Here is a 16,979-nt window from a genome sequence, read left to right on the forward strand (position 1 = left end):
TTTCTGCGAAAGGGTGTTCTTCCCCCTTGGAAACCAAGATGCCAAATTAGAGCCTAATCAATTGAAAAATGTGGCCAAGACCCTCGAAATAGTCATTTTATGTGAATATTAACAAATATTTTAAACGTTTGTTTGTATTAAATCAATATAGCTCTATACTTTCTTCATTTAGTGTAACTACAGAATCTCTAGCCTCATCTCAGCAAAAGGAGACTGGAAGGAGGTTAGAAATAATGCTGCAAAATAAATGCATTCATAGATGTTCGTTCGCAGCCGTTGTTTTGTTGCTGTTACGTATGAATGCACAAGCTCATGCATAAAATGACTAAGTGGACAAACCAGATATTGATAACGGCTTATTGCTGGAACAACGTTTCAAAGTTCTGTTACTTTGAAATTAAATAGCAAAAAGGAAGAAGGCTGGCTGTGTGTACATCACCAACCACTCACTCACACCAGCTAAACTGCAGCATAAACAGAAGCACATGTGAACGCACACACTCACGTAAATAGTTATCGTCATCATGCAAAAGTGAATTGTTTGTTATTTTCGTATGATGCAAGTGTCTTCTTGTGCCATCGTCATTATCAACATTGAGGCACCTCTATTATTTTAACTAGGGTAGAGAATAGAGTGACCATGTCGATAAATGATGAGAAGTGTCTTATTAAATATTATTCGGAACCATAGAAATCGTTAAGAGTAATACTTCCATCTGATAACAAAGGTGAATTCTGCTCAAAATCTCACAGAATTATTTGGATAAATATTACTGAATATTATTTTTCCTAATGTGTACGTCAATTCAATATATTTAATTAATTTATGTGACTTTAATTTTATGCTCGGTTTAGTGTATTTGCCGACAGCATGGTGTACAATTTCGATTTCGAAAACGAAATATGAAAAAAAATCAAATTAACATTGCGCCTAAAAATATGCAGTAAAATAATTTTATTATATATATTAATTACCACAATAACACTGTGATACAAAACTTGACAACAAATTGTTCAGTTGTTCTGTAATGTGAATTCTGTAATTCATTTTTTGAGTTACCGAAAAAAACGGTAAGATTTAAATGGTTATAATTCATTAATTAACGAATACTTTCGGCAGATTAACAACCAAAATAAAGTTGTCGCTAAGTCCTACCTATAGCAACAGTGTTGTCAACATTTATTGAAAGTTTTCATTCATAATTTTCCGTTACCGACAAATATCGGTAAAATTAAAATGCTTACAATTTCGGTACTTAACGAAAATTTTCGGTAAGTTAACAAACAAAAAAGCTGTTGCTAAATCCTACCGATAGCAACAGTGTTGTCAACTGTTATTTATACTTTTCATTCATAATTTTGCGTTTTAATTTTACCGATTTTTGTCGGTAACACAACAAATTAGTTACAGAATTCCACTACTGATGTGTTTTGTGGGAGTCCATAGAAGGCGAAAATACCTTTGGAAGAGGCAGAAGGAGAGTATATATAACAGAGAGTTGGGAAGAGAAGGTAGTTAGTTGAATTTGCTTTGTTTAAGATGACGTGCCCCATTGCTACTTAAGGCTAATGCAGTAGGGTAACAGAGCTTCGGATCTATGGAGGAAAAATAAGAGAGATACCACCAACTGACAGTCTAGGGCGCCAGCAGAGAAGGTGCTCGATTGTTTTAGTCTCTTCCACATCCACACATAGCCTGCAAAACTCAATGTTTTTTATTAATTTTCTCGTTTAGAGTTAAGCTTGATGCCCGAAATTTTATGCAAGTGAAAAAGGAAAGCCAAGGACTCGAACACACACAGCCACCAAATTATGTGATCGGTTTCGCTGTTAGTTGGGCAGCTCTTCAGACATATCGACTGTGGAATGACTTCTCTGTCCTACAACTTTTGGTGTTTCAAATGCAAATTTGTTGTTGTCTGATTTACATTTACATAATGAGAGATGGCGTGCAGTTCTACCGAGATTGCCGGCCAAGTTGACTTAGTTCAATAAGAATATGCTGAAGTTGAAAGCTTCCTCAGTAGTCAAAAAAAGACATTTCCCTCGTATCCCAAACACATTTCATCATCAGAAACTGTTTTCGAATAAAAGGGTACTCCACACAGGATTCGAAACACCCGAGCTTGTGGAGACACTGCAGTAATAATTCGAAACTCTATAAAATACTATCCTTTACCCCAGTATAGCACCGATCATATACAGGCAACCAATTCGAGGAATTTTTCTCAACTCTTGGTAGCAAATTTTTGGCCGTGGGCTACTACAACGCTAAACATACATATTGGGGTTCTAGGCTTATCACTCCCAAAGGAAGACAATTATTAAATGCTATAACATCCGAAAATTACACGTTGTTTCCTGTGACCATCCAATATTGGCCCTCTGAGCTCCACAAAATTCATGATTTAATGGATTTTGCAATAATAACGTGAACAAATATCAATATTTCCATTCTCCAACGATATTAACAATGAATATTACATCACAGTGCAATTTATCCGTAACTTTAATTCACAAGCGCGTAAACTGGCTGATTTATAAAAAATACATTAGTTCACATTTGGCAGAAGGTATGTCTTTGCGATCGGAGGAATAAATCGACTCTGCAGTCGAAAGATTCACTATGGCAGTTAATAAGGCAGTTGCGGCAACCCCGTCAAATCCTTCAAACAATCAAAATAATCGCAACACCTCATCATTCCCCTTGGACATTCGAAGGCTTATAACGGAGAAAAGAAATGCTAGAAGACAGTGCCAACAACATAGATCCCCAGCTCTCAAAAACAATTTTAAAAATTGACAAAGAAGACTGAATGATGCTTTGAAAGCCTTAGAAGAACGAAACCTTAAGAACTATCTGGAGAACTTAGATCCAACTAAAAGATCTGTAGTGCGATTCTCTAACTCATTTTTAGAGTTACTGACAATTGTCTGTAAAATTAAAATGATTGTATTTGAACTTTTCATTCATAATTTTGCGTTTTAATTTTACCGATTTTTGTCGGTAACTCAAAAAATGTGTTAGAGAATCGCACTACTGATTACAGGTTGTGGAAAACGACTAAAAATAGGCAGGGTCCCATTCAACGTGAATCGCCGATTCGTCTTCTAATGGAAAGTGGGCAAAAATCTTCTTTTTTATTTGCAAATCCGTATTCGGATATTAGCGACCATACAATGTTAATTATTACAGAGTTATTTGATTATATATTATAAGATTAAAATATTTCATTCAGCAAGTAAAATCTTACCGTCCAATAAGTCTTCTGTCTATATTATCAAAACTATTTGAATCAACCCTGTTATTGAAAATCACACCATACACCAATACATGTAATATCATACCCGATCACCAATTTGGTTTTTTGGGAAAAATAGCACAATACAACAGGTGCATCGCATTGTCAATTACATCAGAAAAGCTTTCGAAAAGAAGCAGTACTGAACGGTTTAATTTATAGATATTTCTCAAGCCATCGATAAGGTATGGCATGAAGGATACTCTCAGCATATGAGGAATAAAATAAATGAAACGTGCTTACAAAGTGAAGAAATGGGCAGTGGTACATTTCTTCAATAAATTTACGTAGTTTAAGATTCTAATAACTGTTATTTTCATTCAATGAAATATTCAATAATAAACATGTAGTTGAAAAAAAGTTGACTTCGACACTTACAATCAGGTAAGTCTATTTTTTTCTGAAAAACAATTACCGCCTGTTCATGTATGTCGCACGGAAACCTGTACGAAAGGAAAGCAGTCGCTCGCTTCCGTCTAAAAATGCGTTCATGTATTTCGCAAACTATCGTGCGACTGCCGTTACGTATCCTATGCGAAATACTACTAATTTGACCCCCAGTTTATGTATTTCGAAACGAAAATGTGTGCGCATGAAAGACACCCAAACTTTAGTTTTTGAAATATTATTTCATTTGCTTTTGCTTCAAAACAAAAAACAAATTTGAAATACACACTCAAATTTGGTAGTTTTTCTTCCGTATTCGTTTTCTTATCGACATACATAAACAGGCCCTGAATGTACATTTGTACAACTATGTTCCATAAATGAGAGCCAAATGAGAAATGAAAACAAAATCCACATATACATATAAATATTGGAATATGTGTGATTTGTTTTGTTTGAAAAATAAAATGTGTCGGTATTTTTAATTATTTTATTTAATTGATTTCTTCAAAATAATAAATGAAGCCGCCATTGAAACGTGTCTGTAAAATTTTTATTTTGTTTCAAGAATGTGTTGCATAAATTTGTTTTAAGATTTTCGGTGTTATTCGCGAGTTTACGTTCTACTCGGCAGCTACAAAGCAAGTGAGTGATTTTGACATTCTCTTTCTATAAGAGACAGTCCTTTCGAAATACATAAACCCAAATTTAATGGAAAAGTGTACGTTTACGTGTTATTTCGTATGGCTTGTCGGTCGCATAGATTTTCGTTTCGAAGGTGTTTACATGAACAGAAAATGATTTTTTTTCACTTCCGAAGCGCAAGAAACCTTTCGGTCGACATACATGAACAGGCTGTTAATTTCTTCTAAAGTTTTTACGAACGTCTGATGTTCAGTTCTGCACTATACACACCAGATGCCGCGCCTTCTTCCATCTTCGACACATCAGTGATAGGCTATTGGGAAGTGGCTTGCCCTGCACCCACTCACTTTTATCAGGAATTATTACCTCCGCTATGTCATCTTAGCCGATGGACCACCCACAGATATTTCGGCTCTGTAGAGAGACTAAATTGCTCGAACTTACTTCCTTGTACTTACTTAGCTGTCCCATTACAGAACATTTGTTCCATAAGCCAAACTAAGAAATGATCTCACTTTCTCTCTGTTTGTTGCTTCGCTTTTTGGAAAACCGCGTTTTTCGATCTCTTTTTCCACTTGTTTGCCCCATCGAAGCCTTAGCCTGCCAGTTCTGCGTGTACCGCCATGTGGACTGTATTTATACTCCTTTTTAGTGTGTTCATCATCACTCATTCTTCTGATATGGCCTAGCCAACGCAGTCGTTGCATCTCGATACGTTTATCTATACTGATGTTGTTGTATAGCAGATACAGCTCGTGGTTCATACGATGTCGATATTCACCGTCAATGCAGATTTGCCCGTAGATCTTTCGAAGAATTTTTCTCTCAAACACACCTAGTCTGCTTGCGCAAGTACCCAGGCTTCCGAATCATACATCAGCACGGGTAGTTTCAGTGTTTTGTAAAGCGTTATTTTTGTTTGACGTGATGTGGCTTCGTTTTTAAACTGCCTACTTAAGCCACAGTAGCATCTGTAGACCAATACAATTCTTCTTATTTCACAACTGATGTTGTTTGTTGTGTTAACGGCGGTGCCGAGGTAGACGAAGTCTTTTACTACCTCAAAATTATAGGAACCAACTTCAACAGTTAGTCCGAGCTCTCTGGACTAGAGGTGGGCGGGTGTCGTGCCGTGAGTAGTGCGTGTTCGTGCCTTCCCGAAAATCGCCGTGTTTGTGCGTGTCGTGCCGTAATAAATTTTTGGCCGTGCGTGATCGTGTTTTTTTGTTCGACACGATTTTGCACGACACGACTAAACACGACCCGCACTATGTGTCACGATCGTGCTAAATTTGTATGCTCCCTTTAGAAGTCGTGCAAGAGACCATACAAAACAAGAAAATCGAACAAGAATATAAAACCGACCAAAAAATTCACCAACTGTAGTTTTCCCAAATTTATTTTCTTTGTTTTTGTATTTCTTGCTTGTTTTGTAAAGGAGAGGAAAGAGAGTATTTTCATAGCTATACAGGGACAAATGGAAAGAGAAATCATATGGTTTTGCTTTTACTTTATTGAAGTAAGAACATATTGTGCAAAAACAAACTGTTATATTTACTCCCTTTTTATACCCTCAGCATTTATGCTCATCGAAATAATGGTTTTAGACCCCAAGTATGTTTGGACGAAATGTGTTTCAGACAATTTGGAGTCGATTGAGCAATATCCGTCCGTCTGTCTGTCTATATGGCTGGATGGAGCGCACGATAACTACGGATGAACCGATTCGGTTCAAATTTTGGCTTTCGTAATATTTTGCCCAAACTTAGCTTAAGTTCGAAGATGGGCTATATCGGTCCACTCCCTCCGGTACCTCCCCCACAAAAGTTCATCAGTAGCTGGATCGGACGGTAAGTTTCGAACGGATCATCCGATTCGGTCCAAAGTTTGGCCTTCGGTAACTTGGTTTAAGTTCGAAGGTGAGCCATATCGGTCCACTCCTTCGGGTACCTCGCCCAAAAAGGTTTAAAAAATGTCACTAAAATGGTACGCACTCTATTTCTAATACGGGCATGCCGATTTGGTCCAAGGGGATCTCCTAATATTTTATCCAAATGTAGTTTATCTTCGAAAATGGTCTTATCTTTAGGGTACCTTCACACAGGCTGAGGGTATATCTCTGTCGACAAAGCCGACTGATACTTTTTTACTTGTTGTATTTGCCTTTTCATGAATAACACATCAAGCATTAGTTCTATTTGCGTCTCTAACCAAAGCTGGAGTTACTTACTGCTTATATTTGATTCAGTTGATTTTTAAATTCTTAAGTGTTTGGTCAAATAAAATACGAAAGTGATGATAATGATAATTTTGAACTAAATGTAGCACTTTTAGGAGTAAGAGAATTTTTGGACGAGAAGAAAACGGGAGAAAACATTCTTGCTAACATAACTATCATTCTTAAAGAATTTGATATTGAAGACAAGTGGGGGAATTCTGTATTTGTAGCCGACAATGGTCCCAACGTTATTTCGGATCTTAAAAGAATTAAAAGTGTATCTTGCGCTTGTCACAATTTGAACTTAGTTATGGATGATGTTATTGTAAAACACCCTCTTCCCGAATTGGGAAAACTGATTGACTGCTCAAAAAAGCTTGTAAAATATTTTAAACACTCGTAGCTAAACAACGAATTGTCGAAAACATTAAAACAAGATATAAGAACACGTTGGAATTCAACAAATATTATGCTTGAGAGCATATACCAAGTCCAGAATGAGATTAAGAGTATTTTGCTAGAAAAGAATGAGTTGAATCGTATATCTGACTTAAAGTTTTCATTGTTAGAACCTCTTTTGGCATTTCTCAAAATTGTCAAAAGGTGTTCCGAAATATTATGCTCGGAAAAATACCCTACTATGCATATTTTTACCCTTTGGTCTGAAAAGCTATTGATAGTTTGCTCAATTGATACCATTGACTCTCAATTCATGAAAGATTTGAAAGCTAAAACTAAACAATCATTGCTTAAACGCTTTGTGCCAACAATGGCACATCTTATAGGGACCTTTTTATTTCCGCCGTTTAAGGAGATGAATTTCTTATTAAAAGATAAAAGAAATGACGTAATAGCTAATGTAAAAGCAATGTTACTTGATATACAAGGTGAGAACATAGAGTGTTCTAATGATGAGGAGGAAATTACAATGCCACATTTACTCGAATTTTCAGAGTTCTTGGATCAAAATTTGGCAAAAAGACGAAAAACTGAAAAGTCTCCAGTAGATACAGAAATTGATACATATTTAGGGAGTGCCGTATCTAGCCTGACTGATGTTTTAAGCTTTTGGAAACAGTCGAACCTAAAATATTTAAAACAATTAGCCAGGAAAATTTTGGCTATACCCGTCAGCTCAGCAACGGGGGAGAGATTTTTTTCCACATCTGGAAATATTCTCAACGAAAGACGAACTAGACTTTTGAGCTCTAACTTGGACAAAATAACGTTTTTAAATAAGAATATGTAAATGTTTGTTTATAAGTAATTTTGCAATATGTATGTATATTTTAGAACATATTCATTTTTTGAACAAATAAATGTACAACTATGTCCATATATCATTTCTTTAATTTCGTGCGTGAGTGTGCGTGTTCGTGCCTTCTCGAAAAACGCCGTGTTTGTGCGTGAAAGTGCATAAAAATTTTGGTCCGTGTTCGTGCATGTTCGTGCCTAATTTTTTAGGCACGCGCCCATCTCTACTCTGGACGCGTCGACACCATCAACTTGGTCTTCTCGCCGTTTACCGCCAGGCCCACTTTAGCAAATTTCCCTTCGACCTTCATAAAGGTATCAGTTACTTCTGTTACTGATCGTCCCATGATGTCTATATCATCAGCATAACTAAGTAACAAGTGGCTATTGCTATAGGTTGTGTCATTTCTTTAACGTTGGTCTCTCGTATAACCTTTTCCAGCAGGATGTTGAAGAGATCAGACGAAAAGCTGTATCTTTGTCTGAAACCACTTTTGGTACAAAACTGCTCGGAGAGGTTCTTTCCTATTTTAACTGAGGATAGAGTGTCAGTTAAAATCATTTTTAAATGAGCTTTGCGGGGATACTAAATTCAGACATTGCTTGGAATACATTTGAAAGTAGGGGGTCGTGGAAAGCTGCTTTATAATCGACAAAAAGGTGGTAGGTGTCGATCTGCATCTCTTGGGTCTTCTCCAGGATTTGCCGTAGGGTGAAATCTGGTCAATGGTGGACCAAAGCCATCAGATTGATGTTTCACTCTTTGGTAGAATGAATCGGGACGAGGTGTGCTCTGATTAAGCATTTGGGCTAGTTGAGTGGAATATGCAGTGCTATCTGTTGTGATTGCAGTTTACCGATGTCCAACTCCCGTGTTGTGTATGTTCGTACTTTATTTGCTACGTTTAATCTGGTACGTCCCTTTGCTGCAATAAGGTGGTGGTCCTAGTCTATGTTTGCACCTCGGAACGAGCGTACATCCAACACGTTCGATGAATGTCTTCCATCTATCACAACGCGATCAATTTGATTTCTTGTTCTTTGATCTGGTGACAACCAGATGCCGACAGATGAGACTGAATTTCCCGACTGTTGGGCCAAAGATATTCTCCTTTCCAATTTTGGCATTAAAATCGCCTTGAGTAATTGTTAGAGCGTGAGCGCATATAAAGCTAATATTAAAGAATGTTGCTTTTATCCATATTGTAGCAAGTCTTTCTTTCACTGGGGTAAAGCTGGAGACCAGATGTTTTAACCTCCAACCAACTACAAATCCGCATCCAAACTCATACTTTGTGTCATGGCAGCTATAATACAGTGCGTCACTTTTAGGTGTTGTTGTGACGCTTTTCCCAATCCATCGTATTTCCTGTATGGCAGTAATGTATCCTTGTATTTTTCAAGTACATCTGCCAATGCATAGACTGCACCTTCTCTATAAAGAGTGCGAACATTTCAGGTGCAGATTCGCAGATCATGGTTTGCGGGGCCGTCAATTTTAGAGGGGATTGTTTTTCTTTTCTTTCGTTTTTTTTCATAGTATGCTGCTTTTTTTTCTAGGGGAGGCCCAAATCCAAGTTTTTAACGTTCTTATGGGTGAAAGCGCGGCACATGTTAGCTCACTACCTTTAACGGGTGTTAAAGGCAGCTCCCCAGGTGATACGACGGGGAGGTCAGTGTCCCCTTGAGATGAAAGAGGGACCAAGATAAATCCTACGCTTTGCCATGTTGAAGTCGGTTGGGGCAGTTCCTTGGTATCGTCCATCCCCTACGTCACCCACGCCATCCAGTATATGTGGCACAAAATCAGCAATATTTCTTTTACTGGTGAATAGTACCAACTGTGTCTTTGCTGGATTCTCATCAAGACCATTTTCTTGAGCCCAACGAGAGAGTTTTTCACTGTTGAGAATGACTACGTCATATGCGTTGACAGCTATCCAAGTTCCTAGTCTAAAATTTCATTCAAGTATCAAAGGAGATAAGGCTCTCTCCAAAGCTTGAATTGATTAGCCCCAAGATCCATCCAGTATATGTGGCACAAAATCAGCAATATTTCTTTTACTGGTGAATAGTACCAACTGTGTCTTTGCTGGATTCTCATCAAGACCATTTTCTTGAGCCCAACGAGAGAGTTTTTCACTGTTGAGAATGACTACGTCATATGCGTTGACAGCTATCCAAGTTCCTAGTCTAAAATTTCATTCAAGTATCAAAGGAGATAAGGCTCTCTCCAAAGCTTGAATTGATTAGCCCCAAGAAATTCTTGAATTACTAAATCAACATATCAGCAAAGACCCTCTCGCCAGGAGTGTAGGTTATATTCGTATCTATGCTAGTATAACAATTAGCATCCTTGCATCCCGGAAATTCGCTCTTTGCCAGTAGGCAAGAGTCTCCAGAGTTGAGTTAGACCATGTGCCATCACTTCGTTTGATGCACCCACAAGGTTTTTGAAATCACCTTGCTCTCTATTGCCTCACTAAAGTTAAAGTAAATTCAAGAATTTCTCTTAGTTCCCCTGACCTTGGTCTTATACTTATTGAAACTACTCCTGTATAGCTCCCAATTTGTACTATGCTCTCAAAGCAATAACGGAGAACATTTGTGAGATCTTCAACATGACTGTCAACTTCCTTCTCTGTGTGAAGTTCTTGATTTTTACAGTCTTGAACAAGCTAGAAAGTTGAATTCCTCCTATGCCTTTTTTGCCTTTTACATCTATAGGGGACTTGAAAGTATATCGCCCTGTGATCCGAAAAAGAGCACTCCTCCGATACTCTCCAGTGATATCAATATCTCCTTTCTCACCCTTTTCTGGAAGGAAACCGAATTTCCCCTATTATACACCACAATGTGGGGAGGGTATTATATGTTAATTGTGACCAAAAAGTGTGTAACACATCGAAGTAATGGTCGTAGACCTATGGTCTGGTCACCTTGTCTTTCTCCTGGATAGTCATTTTAAACGCAACTTCACCGGTGCCAAATAACTAAATCCTCATTTGTGTTCATGTTTAGTTCAGTTAGGTCCCGATTCTATTGCGCTGATCATCGTCATCAACGCCGCCATCAACATTAAAAACATTGTGGCTGGCTGCCTTGATCATGTGGAGGGACACCAACACTTATTTCATTTTATATTAAACTGCAGCTCCACCACAAAAGGAGCAGCAGCAATTGTGTTTTCTTTTTGCTTTAAATATTCCTGTTTTTATGTGATTCTGTTTCTATTCTTTAGCGGTTTACTGTCTCCTCTAACAATTTTCAATATCTGCGTTGTAAATCGTAGGTATATTTAATGCGCCATCGCAAAGCGCACAGGTGGTGTTAGATTCAGGTGTACTCGCATTAATGCTGCAACCGTCGACCAGCTTTTGTGTACCCAAATTGCGGCCGGTTGCTATTAGCTGGATCCAGTTTTATTATTATTATTCTGCCTACCGCTGTTGTTGATCTTGTTGGAGTTAGAGTTGCTGTTTTTTTTATGCCGTTGCCATTTGCTGTTGTTTTGATTCTTTCGCATTTTATACACGGCAATTATTTTTTCTCGTCGTCAAAGGTGTAACTGCAGCACACTGTACTTGATCGCACTTGTATAGTAAGTATGTTGTGGTTCGTTGGTCCATCTATCTGTGCACGCTTAAGTACTAGTTGTATGTATGTAGTTATTCATGTGCAGGTTCATTGGAAGTGAGACTATGTCGGATCCAGCTATTTTGTGGTCTATTATCAAACTGGATATCAACCTTTCTTTTTGAAGGCACACATATCTCAAAGTGTACACAAGTGGCTTTATATGTCGCATGCGGTTTGTGTGAGTGTATGCATGATTTTCCTACTGATCTCACCTTTATTGGACTGAAGAAGAAGGTTAATGTCCATCCGAGGTATGTTGTGGCATCTAAGCAATGGTTTGGTATGGACAATGGAGGCAAGGCATTATCTGAACATGTATTTGTATTAAATTATTTAAGTGCTTAATTGCAACATTCACGAATAGTGGCATCATCATTACCATCAGCACGAAAAATATGCGCAGTTGTTTTCGGCCTTAAAGTGTATCATTTCTCGAAGTTCTAGTTCGTTAATACCTTGATAAGATCTAATATTGAAAAACACTTTTTTTTTAAAAAACAGTCCCTTATCATGGCTAATGTTTGTCGAAGAGCCTGGACTGTCACCAGAAACTGTAGTTAAACATTTTCATAGCCTCCGTACAAACACAAATTGAGCCGAGACAAATCCATATTAAATGTGACCAATGTGACATTTTTAATTAAAGGGCTAAACTTCTAAATCAAAAATTCAAATCTGTACTTCAAAACACAAGTGATTGTAGCAAACAATAAACACAAAATTTATTATGTTGTTGACATTGCTGTTATTGTAACTTTCGGTGAAATTGCTCGAAAGCAATTTGATTTCAAATTAATTGCACACATTTTTATTAACACAAACACATGAGAACATATTGTGTATCGGGACACACGATATAATTACTCAAACGGTGTTTTGCTTCTAATTAAATGTACCACTACTTCGATAAGACGATTTTCAGTTTCACAAAACTGCTTTTTATTTGCGCTAGCTGCGATGTTCAGTGGCTAATTTAGATCATCAGACCCAGGAGATGCATAAGCGAATCTTGTTTTACTTCGATATACATATGTACATAATAATGTAATTGATTATTGGTATCAGAACTTCTCATCGCCATGCTTAGTTTTTTATATGACACAAGCTACTGGGATGGGTATTCGTTAATAACATCTTTGGCTATATAACGTTGACCATAATTTCCACGTTGTAGACAGGTAAAACAATTAAATATTTAACTAAATCTAATCCTGTGGACAGCCTCTTTAAATTATGTAGAATGTGTAGGGCATTTCACAAAAATACAACGCAAAAATTTAGAAATATAAAACAATAATTAAATCACACATATAGATTGTTGCTTTTCTAAAGAGCGTACATAATTGGTTATTATAAAATTATTTAAAACACGACACCACTAAATGAAAATAAAGCGTTAAAAGCTTTAGTTTATTTTTGTCCCTTTTTCATATAAAATAGTTTATTGCGGTTGAACATATTACCATAAAGGTATATACATACATACATCCTTTTTCACACAGACCCCTTTGCGTGTTTGGTAGTCAATTGACCACTTTGTGGAAGCCAAAATCCTCTTATATAACCACTCCATTTGAATTTATTGTCACTCCTTTTTTGCCACAATTTGTACCGTAGAACACTTTTTACTTCACGGCTTATGGTTGGTTGGTTACGGTTATTATTAGCATTACAAGTGTAATGGGTGTACGAGGGTTGCACGATAACTTTCTGGCCTAACAATGAAACGGAAATATTTACCATCAAAAATAGTTTTATTGTTTTCTTAAGTAGTCTTCAGCTTTTACAGCATCTTCTGGCGATATGCTGGTATTCGTCACCTGGGACCATCCTATAAACATCATTTGAAGCACCGCTCTCAAATATCAAAAAACTTGTCCCATATCCAAAAAAGGTAATTTTATTCATAGTCTAAAAAAATTGCTAAAACGCCGCGTTTACTCATCTAGTTGGAGGATTTCAGTTTATAGAGTTTATACCCACATATTGGGTAAACTTCTGGGTATTTACCCATTAGTACCCACTTTACCCATTTTAATAGGTATTTACCGTTTGGGTATTCACCCATTTCCCATCTCTACCTATTAGTTGTTTACATTAATTTGCCTGTTTGTATACGAGTATGTGTGGATGTGCATCGGGATCTCGTTTGAACATTGTAGAACTTCCCAGATGAAAGATGATGGAAAAGTATATGCATACGCAAGCGGGTATAAATACACGAGCGCTGTGGGTGTACAGTCAGTTGTAAATTATAAAGCGACTTTAACCGTCAGTGTAACTAAAGTGTAAACGATGTGACAATAAAGCATTGTAGAATCAAAATCTAAAATCCTATTTTATTTGGTAAAAATCGTATCGGGGAATAAAACAACGTCTAGATGGGATTAAGTTAAACCCTCATTCCGTAACAATATGTAAAATATATATGGGAACTATATCAAAATCTTGAGCGATTTTGATATAATTCTGTCACACATTTCAAATTTCATTGAAATCGGAGAGATATAGCGTGCATGCTGCTTCAAATACCTCAAATCGGGCGAAAATATATTTGGGAGCTTAGCTGATGGCCATAGTAGCCAATGCTATCTCTTATTAACATTGTATTTACTACATGTTAATATAATAAATAAATATTTGGGAGCTACATATATCCAAATCTGAACCGATTTCAATATAATTATGCACATTTATTTCCAGACCGAATAAAGTCACACAGTCAACAGTTTATCGAAGTTGGACATACATTGCGTGTTTAGTGCGTTAAATGCATGAAGTCGGGCGATATTATATTTTGAGTATTTTCCTTTTATTTGGTTAAGCAATTCTTATGCATTTTGTAATTTACACTGAAGGGCCGGTTGGCTTTGAATTAGAAGTTAAATAAAATTGAATTGAAATTGAAATTATATGTATGTATGTACAGTGAGTCAATTAAGTATTTTGCCTCTTTAGAAAATTGAAAATTTTTCAATAAATTCGTTAGAAACCATCAAATTAGTGGTCAAAAAGTCGAATATTTATGTGTAGTGTGTTTGTGGATAGTTTAGTATCCAATATCTGCAAGAAACGCTGCGAAAGGCTTAACGATCTTCTAGATATTGAAAAAAATCTATAACACAACAAAATATTTTACCTCAGACCATAACCATCAATATCTCTGGATTGTGGAACCTTGTGGGCACTTCATCCAAGACATTGGTTTCGAGAATAATATTGACGACACGATTACTTTTGGAAGCGGTCAAGAAGGATCTTCGCGATTTTTTAAATAATTTTTTGCATCTGTTCTTGATTTTCATAGTTCTAAACTATAATTTCTTTCACTATTTGCGATGCATCTTAACTTCTTATTTATTTTTTACCTTTTTGCTACGATTTGAAGGTAGCGGTGAATCATTTGTCACTGATTTTCTTAGAGATTAATGTCGGTAATGACCAAAATTAATAAAACATATTGTCGAAGAAATTAATGTAGGAAAATTGGAGAAAATAACCGCGAAAACATGTCGCAAGATGGTGGAACTGGTGCCAAAAAAGTTGTATAATGTGATAATCTCAAACGATTACTATACAAATCTTTAGCGTGTAACAAAAATGTCTTTTTCTCAAAAAATATGTAAAAGGCAAAATACTTTTTTGAGGTAAAATATTTTGTGTTGTTATAAATTTTTGTCAATATCTAGAAGACCATTAAGCCTTTCGCAGCGTTTCTTGCAGATATTGGATACTAAACTATCCACAAACACACTACACATAAATATTCGACTTTTTGACCACTAATTTGATGGTTTCAAACGAATTTATTGAAAAATGTTCAATTTTCTCAAGAGGCAAAATACTTAATTGACTCACTGTATGTATATGGGAGCTATATCGAACTCTGAACCGATTTCGATATGATTTATTCTATACCAAATTACGCCGCACATTTCAAATTTCATTGAAATCGGACATATGGGCAAACATTTGAAAAATATGACCGGTTTAATTTGAATGTTTAGAAAAAAATTAAAAAAAAAAAAATCGCGGCTAAGCTATTATATTTCATTAAAGTTAACTGAATTCGCACTCCTTGCGATTAAACAAAAATACTCCCCAAATTGCTAAATAGATTAGGAAAAATCAAACTTATGACAAAATTGTACGTATTTGCAGACATATTTTTGAAATAGTAGCGCGTATGCATACAAAATATATATAAAAAATTACAAAAGCATCCAGACATCGTGAGAAATAAAATAAAGCCTATGTCGTGCAGGTCGGAGCTTAATATACATGTTATTTGCAAAAATGCGAACAAAAATTGGGAATAAAAATAAAAATTTTATTCTAATTTTATTATTTTCTGATTTTATAGGAAAAGTTAAAGAAAAAATGTTACGAGTTCTTTCGATTTTTTAACAATATTTTGTGCGATAATGATGATATTCGGTTGCAACCAATTTTTGCTTTATAGTTTCCCTATTGTCGAACATATTTAGATAATTTTATCAAATCACAAGGAATTCCAATCGTGGCATTAAATTAAAATAAAGTTATATAAGAATTGAAACGCATATTTACCGCGTAATATGGAAATGACATCATGCGAATGAATCCCTTTTATTTGATATGCACTTTGTGAAATTCTATTTGGTGACCACGATGTAGCATCACTTCCATATTAGGGTCGAAAAAACAGTAAAATTACCATAATTTCCACGAAGTGCATTTACATTTTATGCGCATCCGATTTCAATGATCACCATTAAAAGAATACATCATTCTATGCCGTTTCAGTGCGATCCATTAAGAATCGTGGATGGATTTTTATAAGAAAAAAATATTATATCTCCGGATTCCCGATAGTTTTTAAATAAATATTTAAGTAAAGATGAAACATCATAAACGTGTTTTAATACATGATATTTGCGAAACCATTTTATATATTTTTTCCGCCGACCTAATTAAATGCATTAGACGCGCCAGGGCTTTTTAAATTCAGAATGCAAAATTCACGCGGGTTTCCACGGGAATTGTATGACAGTGAACAAAAAATAGGGTTTTTTTCTTGAAAAATGTACGCACAAAAAATTCTACTTTGGGAGTGGATTGCTTTGATCCTGTGAAGGTTACAATCTCGAGCTAAACATGCAAAAATGCGTAATCGCAACTACTACAGTCACATATCAGGTTTTTCGATAAATCCATTTGCGCGTCCAAAATAGAGACAGAATTCAAAAAACTTCTATGTATATTAAAAAATCATACATCAGGAAATTCATCATTGAAGTGTGTTCTTTAACTTCTTCTTGGAACATTAAGAGCTTAATGTGTTGAAAATCCACTAGTTGAAAATTAATAAAAAAAACTTGTTACCTTCAACGCATTTTTCCTATTTTTTTAAATAAATACGACCACAGCTTCCGCTCAAATTATTATTTTAAAAAGGCCCGTTTGCATATAACATGTTTCCTGCATCAAATATGTGAAATTGGGATAAAGTATATGTGGGAGCTATATCCAAATCTGAACCGATTTTCACTAAA

At 36.0% G+C, this 16,979-nt stretch overlaps 1 protein-coding gene across 14 annotated transcripts in view; it reads left to right on the forward strand.

Annotated features, from left to right (window-relative positions):
* fru (sex determination protein fruitless) overlaps positions 1 to 16,979 on the forward strand; it is an 805,497-nt gene that overhangs the window by 471,721 nt on the left and 316,797 nt on the right. The window lies entirely within an intron of this gene.

This window comes from Musca autumnalis, unplaced genomic scaffold (assembly GCF_047663935.1).
Source record: "Musca autumnalis isolate F117 unplaced genomic scaffold, ASM4766393v1 scaffold_1, whole genome shotgun sequence".
In the NCBI taxonomy this organism is placed as follows: Eukaryota; Metazoa; Arthropoda; class Insecta; order Diptera; family Muscidae; genus Musca; species Musca autumnalis.